Raw genomic sequence first — 10,186 nt, forward strand, 5'->3', positions numbered from 1 at the left:
GGCACAAGAACCATCGCCCCCATGCTCCACCCTGTTTTTCATTTTCCTTAGGGAAAATGCCGCGTAGCGCTCGCAGTATAACTTTCCCCGAGGTCTTGCGGTTCACTCACCTTATCCACTCATCAGTCCTGAGCCCTTCTTCTGTATAGTGGTGGCAACTACTTCTGCAGCACCAACCATTCTGCTTAAAAGAAGGATAAAAAAACAGCGCCTGGCATCTACTTCGGTTCTAGTCTTAAAATGGCCTAATATATTTAAAGCACTGAAGGGTTAAAAAGCAACCCACAGAATTCCTCAAACAAACAGTTTAAATCCGTGAAGACTCCAAATTCCAGCAAGCTCAGTCACACAAATTCAACCTTAGCCCCTCCATCATTTTCTCCTTATCACTCAACGGGCAATGCACGCCGCGGGAACGCCCCTCGTTAGACGCAATTGGCTACTCCGTCCTTCGGTGTGTTAAAGAGGGTTTCCCATTTTTGTTTAGGGATTGGTTTATCGGGATGTCATTCACAGCAGAGGTTGTGTTAGTGGGAGACTCGTTCTGCCAAGCTGGAAGCAGCTCCGGCCTTCTCCTTACGCGGGGAATCCTAGTCAGCTTGAATGGCTTTACTGATTGGCTACTTCTTGAGGGCTACTGAGGGATGTTTATATAAGTTTAGCTACTGATTGGCTTATTAGAAATGTCAATTAAGATCGTTACCGCGGCTTCAAGTTGATCCGCATGTATGCACTCAGAGAAAGAGGTGGAAGGAAACGGGCGTGTGAAGTATAATCTACTTGACGTTACTGTATCGACAATATTTCGTTTTAGGGTTTTTTTCCATCATCGTTTTTCTGTGGATTCCTTAATGTTTGATGCACGAGCTTATTTCCTTTGGAATAACACATTAAACTTTACCAAAACTCTTTTTTACTGACAGGCAGTTTTTCCGACTGTGTTTTGTTAGAAATTAATTTCCAGCTTCCCAAAGAATGTAGTAGCTGCTTGAGCATATTATGAGTGTACGAGCCTTTCTTAATGCAAAGCCTTGCACCAGTGGATCTGATTTCTTAATTTCCGCTTTATTCTGCAAAAATGTCCTGAATATCGAGTTAAGAAAGCATAATGCACACAAAAAGCCTGGATAAATATTTTTGTAGGTCATTTTATTTGGAGTAAGGAAAAGGATCTTGCAATAACGATTTATTATCATTATTACATGTAGTGAAAAGATCTAAAGGGTGTCCCCGATTTAGAAGAATAACAGATCTAATGTCTCTCAAAGATTCAGAACGCCCACATTGGGGATGTGTTTGAGCATGTGATCATGTAATGAACAGAAGACATTAATGTCCACAGCATAAAAGTTTAATGAACTATATAATGTTTACATTTTATATATTTTTTCCCTTTTCAGAAAAAATATAACACTGTTAGCTGTCAGAACAGGTCATCCACTTGAAGCTAAGCATGTTCCATTTCTATAGTCCTGGAGAGATTCAGTAGCTGTAGGTTTTTGTTGCAACCAAGTTATTAATAAAATATTGATTACTCTGCTTTTAAAACATCCCGTTTTTCTATAAACTAATGTCTTATTTCCATGCATCAGTTGTGAAACCTGGTTATGTAAAAGCCTTCATCTGTTCTAGTAACACATAGCCCAAGGTGGCAGCCACACCTGAACAGGGAGCCTTTGCATCCCTGCACTCAATAATGGGCACACTCCCATTCACACACAACAGTCAGGCTGCTAACTAACCTAAACTGCACATTTTGTTTCTCACAAATGCATGATGTAAAAATAAATCTTCAATGTACAACAGTACTGACTTCCAGCACAAGAGAATCCAGTTCAGTTCAGTATGTCTCTTGAATATAATGTACATTTGTTAGATTAGCTGAAAAAGCAAAATATACTGAACATCACTGGGTCATTTTAATTGCCTTGAAAAGAGCAAAAGCAAGCCAGCAAGGTGTATAGTTTGGCAAGAATGTAATTCTGATTTAATAAGAACCCCAAAAAACACTCAAATTAGCTTTTCTCAAAGTCTATAATGAAAAGCTATGAACCCTTAGCACAGAGTTTTCTCTTAAAAAAGGAGGAGGGTTTAGCTGTTGTAAAGATTTACAGAGAATGTTGAACTGAAACAGTTGCAAAAAAATTTAAGTGGCATTGTAACTCTACTTCAGAACCCGGCCACAGGGGATGCACAAATCTATGTGTTTCTTCATGCCGATCCAAAGCCCAGATAAATTGGGAGGGTTATGTCAGGAAGGGCATCCAGTGTAAAATGTTGCCAGATTAATATGCAGGCAATAATAGAGATTCCCATTCTGGGAATCAAGGCTCACATTTACAATGGCCGCCACCGGTACCTTTAGCCAACAGGGTGCTGGCGGAAACTGGGCTACTGTTGGCTGAAGAAGAAGAAGAAGAGGGGGAAGGCATGTCTCTAGGCAGGGGAGAAGAGGAAGGTAAACAGTGTGGAAGGGAGAGTAGGAACTTTGAATGTTGGCAGTATGACTGGCGAAGGGAGAGAGAGTTAGCTGATTGGATGGAGAGAAGGAAGGTTGATATATTGAGTGTGCAAGAGACCAAATGGAAGGGGAGTAAGGCCAGATGGATCGGAGGTGGGTTCAAATTGTTCTACTATGGTGTGGATGGGAGGAGAAATGGGGTAGGGATTATTCTGAAGGAACAGTATCTCAGTGTTTTGTAGGTGAGGAGAATGTCGGGCAGAGTGATGATTATGAAGCTGGAAATTGAAGGTTTGATGATGAATGTTGTTAGTGCATATGCCCTGCAAGTTGGGCGTGTGATGGATGAGAAAGAAGATTTCTGTATTGAGTTGGATGAAGTGGTGGAGAGTGTACCCAAGGGCAAGAGAGTGGCTGGAGCAGGTTTCAGTGGACATGTTGGTGAAGGGAACAGAGGGGATGAGGAGGTCATTGGTAGGTATGGTGTCAAGGAGAGGTATGAAGAAGGTCAGATGTTAGAAGATGTTGCAAAAAGGATAGACATGGCTATGGTGAATACATATATTAAGAAGAGGGAGGAACACAGGGTGATGTGCAAGAGTAGAGGAAGATGTACACAGGTAGATTATAGGTGGTGGACAGGTTGACAGACGAGATTTGACAGGAGACCCCATAGACTATATTTGCAGTTGACATTGTGATCTGAAGTGAGAGTTGGAGCAGGTCAAGGAGACCCTGGAAAGGTAGACATACATTCTAGAGAGGAGAGGAGTGAAGGTCAGTAGGAAAATACATGCAATCAACAGTATACAGTACTAGGGAGTCTAGAAGAGAGGTGAAAAAGAGAGTGCAGGCAGGGTGGAATGGGTGGAGAAGAGTGCCAGGAGTGATTTGTGGCAGACAGGTACCAGCAAAAAAGAGGGAATGTCTACAAGACAGTAGTGAGACCAGCTATGTTATATGGGTTTGAGATGGTGGCACTGACCAAAAACAGTAGACAGAGTTGGTGATGGCAGAGTTAAAGATTTGCATTTGGTGTGACAAAGATGGACAGGATTAGAAATGAATACATAAGAGAGTCAGCTTGTGTTGGACGGTTGGGAAACAAAGTCAGAGAGGCGAGATTGCATTGGTTTGGACACATGCAAAGGAGACATGCTGGGTATATTGTGAGAAGGATATGAAGGATGGAGCTACCAGGTAAGCTGGTAGAAAAATTGACAACTTGTGTGTTCTGTCATTGATGTATGTTCCAGAGTATGATCAAGACAAAGTCTTTGCCAAATTTTAAATACCATAACACATTAACTTCGTAAGCACTTTTATTCCAGTGCAGAACCACAGTAAATTGAAGCATATTCTGACAGCACTGGTTGCATATCAGAAACAGACTCAGCTTAAGACACACTCACACACTCTCTCTCATACTTGCTAACGTTAGACCAAACTGGACTTGTTAGTTAAATGTGTTGTGCATGTGAAACCAGAAAAATTGTAGAAAAACCCATACAGACTTTGAAAGAACTTCACATAGACAGTGATGAGATCTAGGCAACAATGTTTAAGCTCTGTGGTAGTATGCTGCATCATTGCTATTTGTATAGTTATTGCTCTTAAGGCAAACACAGCATGGGTACAACTTTGAGCCTTTTTGCAAACACGATAGGCCCCTAGAGATTTATTTAATCAAATATCAATTTATTGTTAAATAGAACAACAGCATGATGTTTGGATGGATGTGCCACACAACACCTTTTATACTTTTATGACTTTGTTATTTACGCATAGTTGCTTGCCAGTTATACTCATACATACTTTACCCAATACTAACGATCCCAGATCTTCTCTAATAAATTATTTCTTTAATATACTTTTGGAATCATTTCTTACTAATTTTCCACTTGTTCTGTATGCTCGTTTTCATGCATACTGGACCACCATTTCAAGGTGCGGCAATTCCTTTGGCAAAGACTATATTTAATCATTGTTTTTCATTTCCCTTCATAAATTTGACCTCATGCTTCTGTATCACCTAAAGTATATTCCCTTTTCAATGCTGGCAAGAACACCAATTTGTAATTGTCAAGGGAGTCATCAACACTTCCTGTCTCTGTTTTGTGGACTCGATGAATGATTGACAGGAAACCACATAGTTAACGTGACTAGGGTTGACTATAATAGTATGGGAGGGTTGACTATAATAGTATGGGTGCACCAGCAAAACATTTTTGGCTCATGAGTATAGAGAAGACAGGAGTCTTCTGTCAGGATTTTTCATATTCTCCCAGTGATTCTGTGAGTTTCCTTTAAGTACTTCAGTTTTGACTCACAGTCAAAAAACACACTCTCCGGGTGATTGGCAGTTCTAAACTAGTGAGTATGGGGATGGACAATGCAATGTGGTGTGATTATGCCTTTCACTTTGAGACTGGGTGTTGTAAAAGCTAAGCTGAGAAAAAGAACAGAAGCAATGAAGAAATGGTAATGAAGCAAAACATATTGCATGTACAAACAATATGAATGTTACAGCAACCACTGTTACTACACCAGAGTCTGCACCTAATAGGCATTCTTTAAGCTGTAATGGGTTACAGTACACACTCAGCAAGAATTTGGCAAGCTTCCAGAAATGCTGTTGAGTATATCCACAGTCAAGAAAACACCTAGTTTCTAGTGCTTAGTAATATTTTGTAGTCATGTGGCAAATCACCAAGTGCAAAAAGTATATGGGAGAAACTATTAACGATTTGAAAATATTTTTCAGAAATAGTATTGAAGAAAAAATACAGAAACATTAAGTTCTGCAGTATGAACTAGGCTTAAAAAACTACATAGGAAAGTAATTTATTTAATTTATTCTTACTAAGTGCACGGTCACTGTGATGGAAACCCTGGTTGCCACATGTCTTATGGCAAGCAGGTGACACTATTTATACATAACTAGTCTAATTATGCCACTAGGTTAGGTAGAGGAACTCCTGTTTTCTGTACTGAGTTACATAAACTGCCGGGGGGAAATACTGTATGTAATGCTAGCACAACATAAAATAGCCCTTCAAGGATACTAGTGATGGAATCTATTATGGGCTCCACCATTTCAGCTCTGGATTTGTAGAAATAAAGGAGCACCTGAGAAAGGGGAGTTATACCTGTATATAAGCCCAGGGCCTTATTACATTACCTGTGGCTCCAGAGTCAAGTGCATCTGCTGGGACAGGATAGCACACTGCATGGCCTCCTTTCATGTGTACTTGATGACAATTGGGGTTCTGAATGATATTCCTCCTGAAAACCAGCTATACATAGCACAGTGGTAGTTACACAACCACATCATCAATAGCTGGTGTTCATGGCATTATGAAAACAGTCATTTGTGCTACCATATACTTTAAAATACTTGGTGAGATGTTTTTCATGCCTGGTAGACTTCATCATGCGGCATTCATGCAATTAACACAGTTTGAAAGCAGTCTTGAAGTGGGTTTTTGTGAGGTACACAGTTTCTTTTATGTTTTTGGTGATTTTTATGTTCCAAGGTGACATCTGATGCTCATTTAACCTCGGGTTGTTATCCTGAAGCTAATGGCTTAAACAAACAGGTAAATCAAGATCTGAATAAATTCCAGCATTGTTTGGTGGACTTGTTCTAGTTAAGATGGAAACCCTGAGTAGCTGAATTTATTGGAAATATTTACTATCATTCAGCAATTAAGATGTCATTATTCAAGCGTCTTTATGGTTTTAAACCTCCACTTCTTGACCATCCTTAACTGAATTTAAGGTTCATCCTTCCTTCTATGTTTCTCAGTTCAGCCCTCTTCATTCAATTTGGTATACTAGGAATAGACTTACCTATGGTTTCAGTAGAAAGAAAATAATTATTTGAAGCTTTAAAATTTTAGGACTCTAAATGGTGGGGCTCCCTCCATATTATTTAGTGGACTGGAAAGGATATGACCCAGAAGATCATTCAAGGGTTTGGAGCAGAATCTCAGCTTGCTCCTGACTATATCTTTTTTTTTTCTTCTTCTCCGGCTATCTGATATTATCTTCAGACTCCTCTTTAGAGGCTTAAAATACAATTCGATATATAAGGACTCTGCTTCTTTTATTTATATATATCTATCATATGTAAGTGTGCATTTTTTATGTTATTTATTCAATATTTTTCATTTAATTTTAATTTGTCAATATCAATATAGGGTCAATATGACCCTATTATCAATAGCACCTGATGACCCCAATTCTCTTGATTCACTAACACAATGTCTGACTGGTATCTCAGAATGGATGAATAGTAACTTTCTCAAGTTAAATAAAGAGAAAACTGAAATCTTAGTGATTAGCAATAATGGATACAATGAGGCTATTAGAAATTAACTGGATACATTAGGATTAAAAGTCAAGACAGAGGTAAAAAGTTTAGGGGTAATTGTTGACTGTAATCTGAATTTTAAATCGCATATTAATCAGATCACTAGGACAGCATTTTTTCACTTAAGAAACATAAGTAAAGTTAGACCTCTTATATCTTTGAAAGATGCTGAGAAATTAGTTCACGCGTTTGTTTTCAGTCGACTAGATTACTGTAACGCACTCCTCTCAGGACTACCCAAAAAAGACATAAATCGTTTGCAACTAGTGCAGAATGCAGCTGCTAGAATCCTAACTAGGAAAAGAAAATCCGAACACATTACTCCAGTTTTGATGTCACTACACTGGTTACCTGTGTCATTCAGGATTGACTTTAAAATTCTGCTTATGGTTTATAAAGCCTTAAATAATGCTGCGCCATCTTATATATCGGAATGTCTGACACCTTATATTCCAAATCGTAACCTCAGATCCTCAAATGAGTGTCACCTTAGAATTCCAAGAACAAAACTTAAAAGAAGTGGTGAGGCGGCCTTCTGCTGCTATGCACCTACAATCTGGAATAGCCTGCCAATAGGAATTCGCCAGGCTGATACAGTGGAGCACTTTAAAAAATGCTGAAAACACATTACTTTAACTTCAATCTAACTTAATTTAACTTAAATCTGATACTCTGTATGTTCAATTTCCTCATAATAATTACTCATGGTGGCTCTAAAATCCGTACTGACCCCTACTTTCTTTTTCTGTTTCTTTTTCCGTTTTTTTTTGTGGTGGTGGCCTTGTGTCTTTTATTTTCTCTATTCTTTATTATGTAAAGCACTTTGAGCTACTGTTTGTATGAAAATGTGCTATATAAATAAATGTTGTTGTTGTTGTTGTTGTCATCCTGCAGCGCGAGCACTGGCAGTTTTTTATTAGGGAGATTTTAAAGTCAAATTTAAGTTGAATATCAAATGAGTGAAGACATTTAATAGCTTGAATTATATGGTCTGTGACAGATAGGGGGTGCTATTGCTCCCATGAAACCTCGGACAATACGTCAGACACCAGGTAAAAGTCCAACAAGTTGACTTTTTATTAATACAAAGTGCACAAAGCACCCTCCTCTCACCCAATACTCATAATACAATACAATAATTCTCAAAAAACCAATCCTCCACTCCCAGACGCTTTGCCACCCTTCCACCCAGCTCAACTCCCTGTCTGGGATCTCCCACAGTCCTTTTAATAGTCCTTGACCCGGAAGTGTTTCTTCTGTCTCTGTCCATGTGACTGGTAACACTTCCGGGTCAGATAAAAACTCCTTTTCTTCAACCCGGAAGCATGTCATTCCTCTTGTTCATGTGACTCGGACGTACTTCCAGGGTATAGGGCAAATAATCGTTGCTCCTCCCTGCAGCGCCTTCTAGCGACCCCTGTGGTATCCAGCAGGGCTGTGGATAAAGACTCCATTGTCCATAATTCCCTGCTGGCATTCGGGGCACCTCCATGCTGCAGGGAGAGCTCCACCTGGCGGCCTGGGGGTATTGGCCAGGATGACTGGCCGGCCATATTCCACAGGTCATACTTCTTCATTTTAGCTGTGATTGCTGTTAACATGTTAATAGCAGTGTACTAAATGAACACTTCTGACAACCTGACCATGATACATTAAATAGTTGATTCTGCCTGAAACAAATGAATTAACTTACTTGTAAGGTTCCACATTTTAAGGATAGTGTTTTAAGTTTGCAGTATTTCTAAGCTGGAAAAAGCAGATGTTAGAAAGTACAGAAATTTGATAGCTTTAGGTCAAATCTGTTTTAAAGATAACACCTACATTTCAGAGGGAGTCAGCTAAAATAAAATTCAAGGCTTTTGAGTTAAAAAGAATTAGTGTTACCTTACTATTCACAGAATTACTATCCACCAAAAGAATGTCTGTTTTTTCTAAACTTAAACTCTAATAAGTGTCATTTGTTCACTATTTTACATCAACTGAAGAAATATTATTTGTTAAACTGAAGCGGACGTCATCACCATATCAATGAAAGATAGATAGGGTGATTGGTGGGACCAGCTACTTGGAGTAATAGCAATTATTCCTGAAAGGAATGACAGGTCCTTTCCACTGCTTTCTGAAATGTTCTTTTTAATTGAACTGTACAGCACTGCAAGTAGATTTAAATATTGGAACCACAAAGCAAGAAAGTCAAAGACTGATTGCCATTAGGAATAATACACTTGAAAGGAAGTCAGCTACACATCTCTAGGTTGATGACTGGACTGTGAGTGCAATCATCCATGTGTGTGCATGAGTGGGATGGAGAGGTGGACCACATCTTGCCATTTTGTCTAGGTGCATTTTTGTTGTTTCAGAGGCATTCACCATTCCCTTAACAGTTGGAAAGTTTTCTTAGGAATAAGCAGTTGCTTGACTGCAGTTAAACACTAAATAGTACTGAGCCACTAACAATGGTGTTTTTTATCTGATCCATCTTGGTGCTTTTCACAGTGTTTTATTTCCAAGTTACATTTCCTCTTGGCAACATATAAAAAGAAAGAATTGGTCCTAGGACTGAGTCCTGAGGGTTCTGTCTAATTACAAAAATTAGGGTGTTCTCACTTCATATTGCAACATGTATTGAAAATAATTTGATAATTTCGTAAGTAAACCACCTAAGAACAGTGTTCATTAGATTAATGAAATTCTTAAACCTGTGTGGTAAAATCCTGTTTTCAATAATATCAAAAACTGCACAGTGGTGTAAAGGTATAATTTATCTAACATTTCTTTTTTTTAAGAACAAAACCGTAATTTATTCTTGTATGTTGCAAACAGCATGTATACAAAATATTACAGTAAATTACTAACACTGTCTATAGATAAATACTGACATTAGAAATACAAGAAACAAAAATCATCAAAATATCACCCAATGATTAAAATATACATATAATGAGAACATAAAGTATATATGTTTTATATTTATATTAAATAAAAATGTATATAATATTTATATTATTATTATTATATTATAATTTTATTGAAATCATACAACATTACATAAAAATAGATCAATTTTACTAGAATAGAATTGAAAACAAATCAACCCCCACCCCTGAGAAATAGAGCATGGGCAGCAGAATAAAACTTAAACCTAGTAAAAATAAGTACAAAGTAAATAGATAAATTAATAAGTGAATATAGATGAATGGAGAAGAAAAAGAAAGAAAAAAAAAAGAATGGGGAGAGAATCTGCTTCCTCAGTACATTAAAAGCTTATTCTAAAATGTTATGGATTAGAATTTGCCAGGTTTTGAAAAATTTCTGCACAGATCCTCTAGCTAGCATTTCTTATATTGGAG

At 38.1% G+C, this 10,186-nt stretch overlaps 1 protein-coding gene across 4 annotated transcripts in view; it reads right to left on the minus strand.

The window, feature by feature from the left end:
* The window catches only part of ehbp1 (EH domain binding protein 1), a 387,620-nt gene extending 387,017 nt beyond the window's left edge, over positions 1-603 (minus strand). For all 4 annotated transcript variants that reach the window (XM_039738603.1, XM_039738602.1, XM_039738601.1 and 1 more), the window contains exon 1: positions 111-603. The gene's annotated coding sequence lies outside the window, so the exon portion shown is untranslated. The remainder of the gene's footprint in view (positions 1-110) is intronic.
* Positions 604-10,186: the final 9,583 nt, after the last annotated feature.

Source organism: Polypterus senegalus, chromosome 16, assembly GCF_016835505.1.
Source record: "Polypterus senegalus isolate Bchr_013 chromosome 16, ASM1683550v1, whole genome shotgun sequence".
In the NCBI taxonomy this organism is placed as follows: Eukaryota; Metazoa; Chordata; class Cladistia; order Polypteriformes; family Polypteridae; genus Polypterus; species Polypterus senegalus.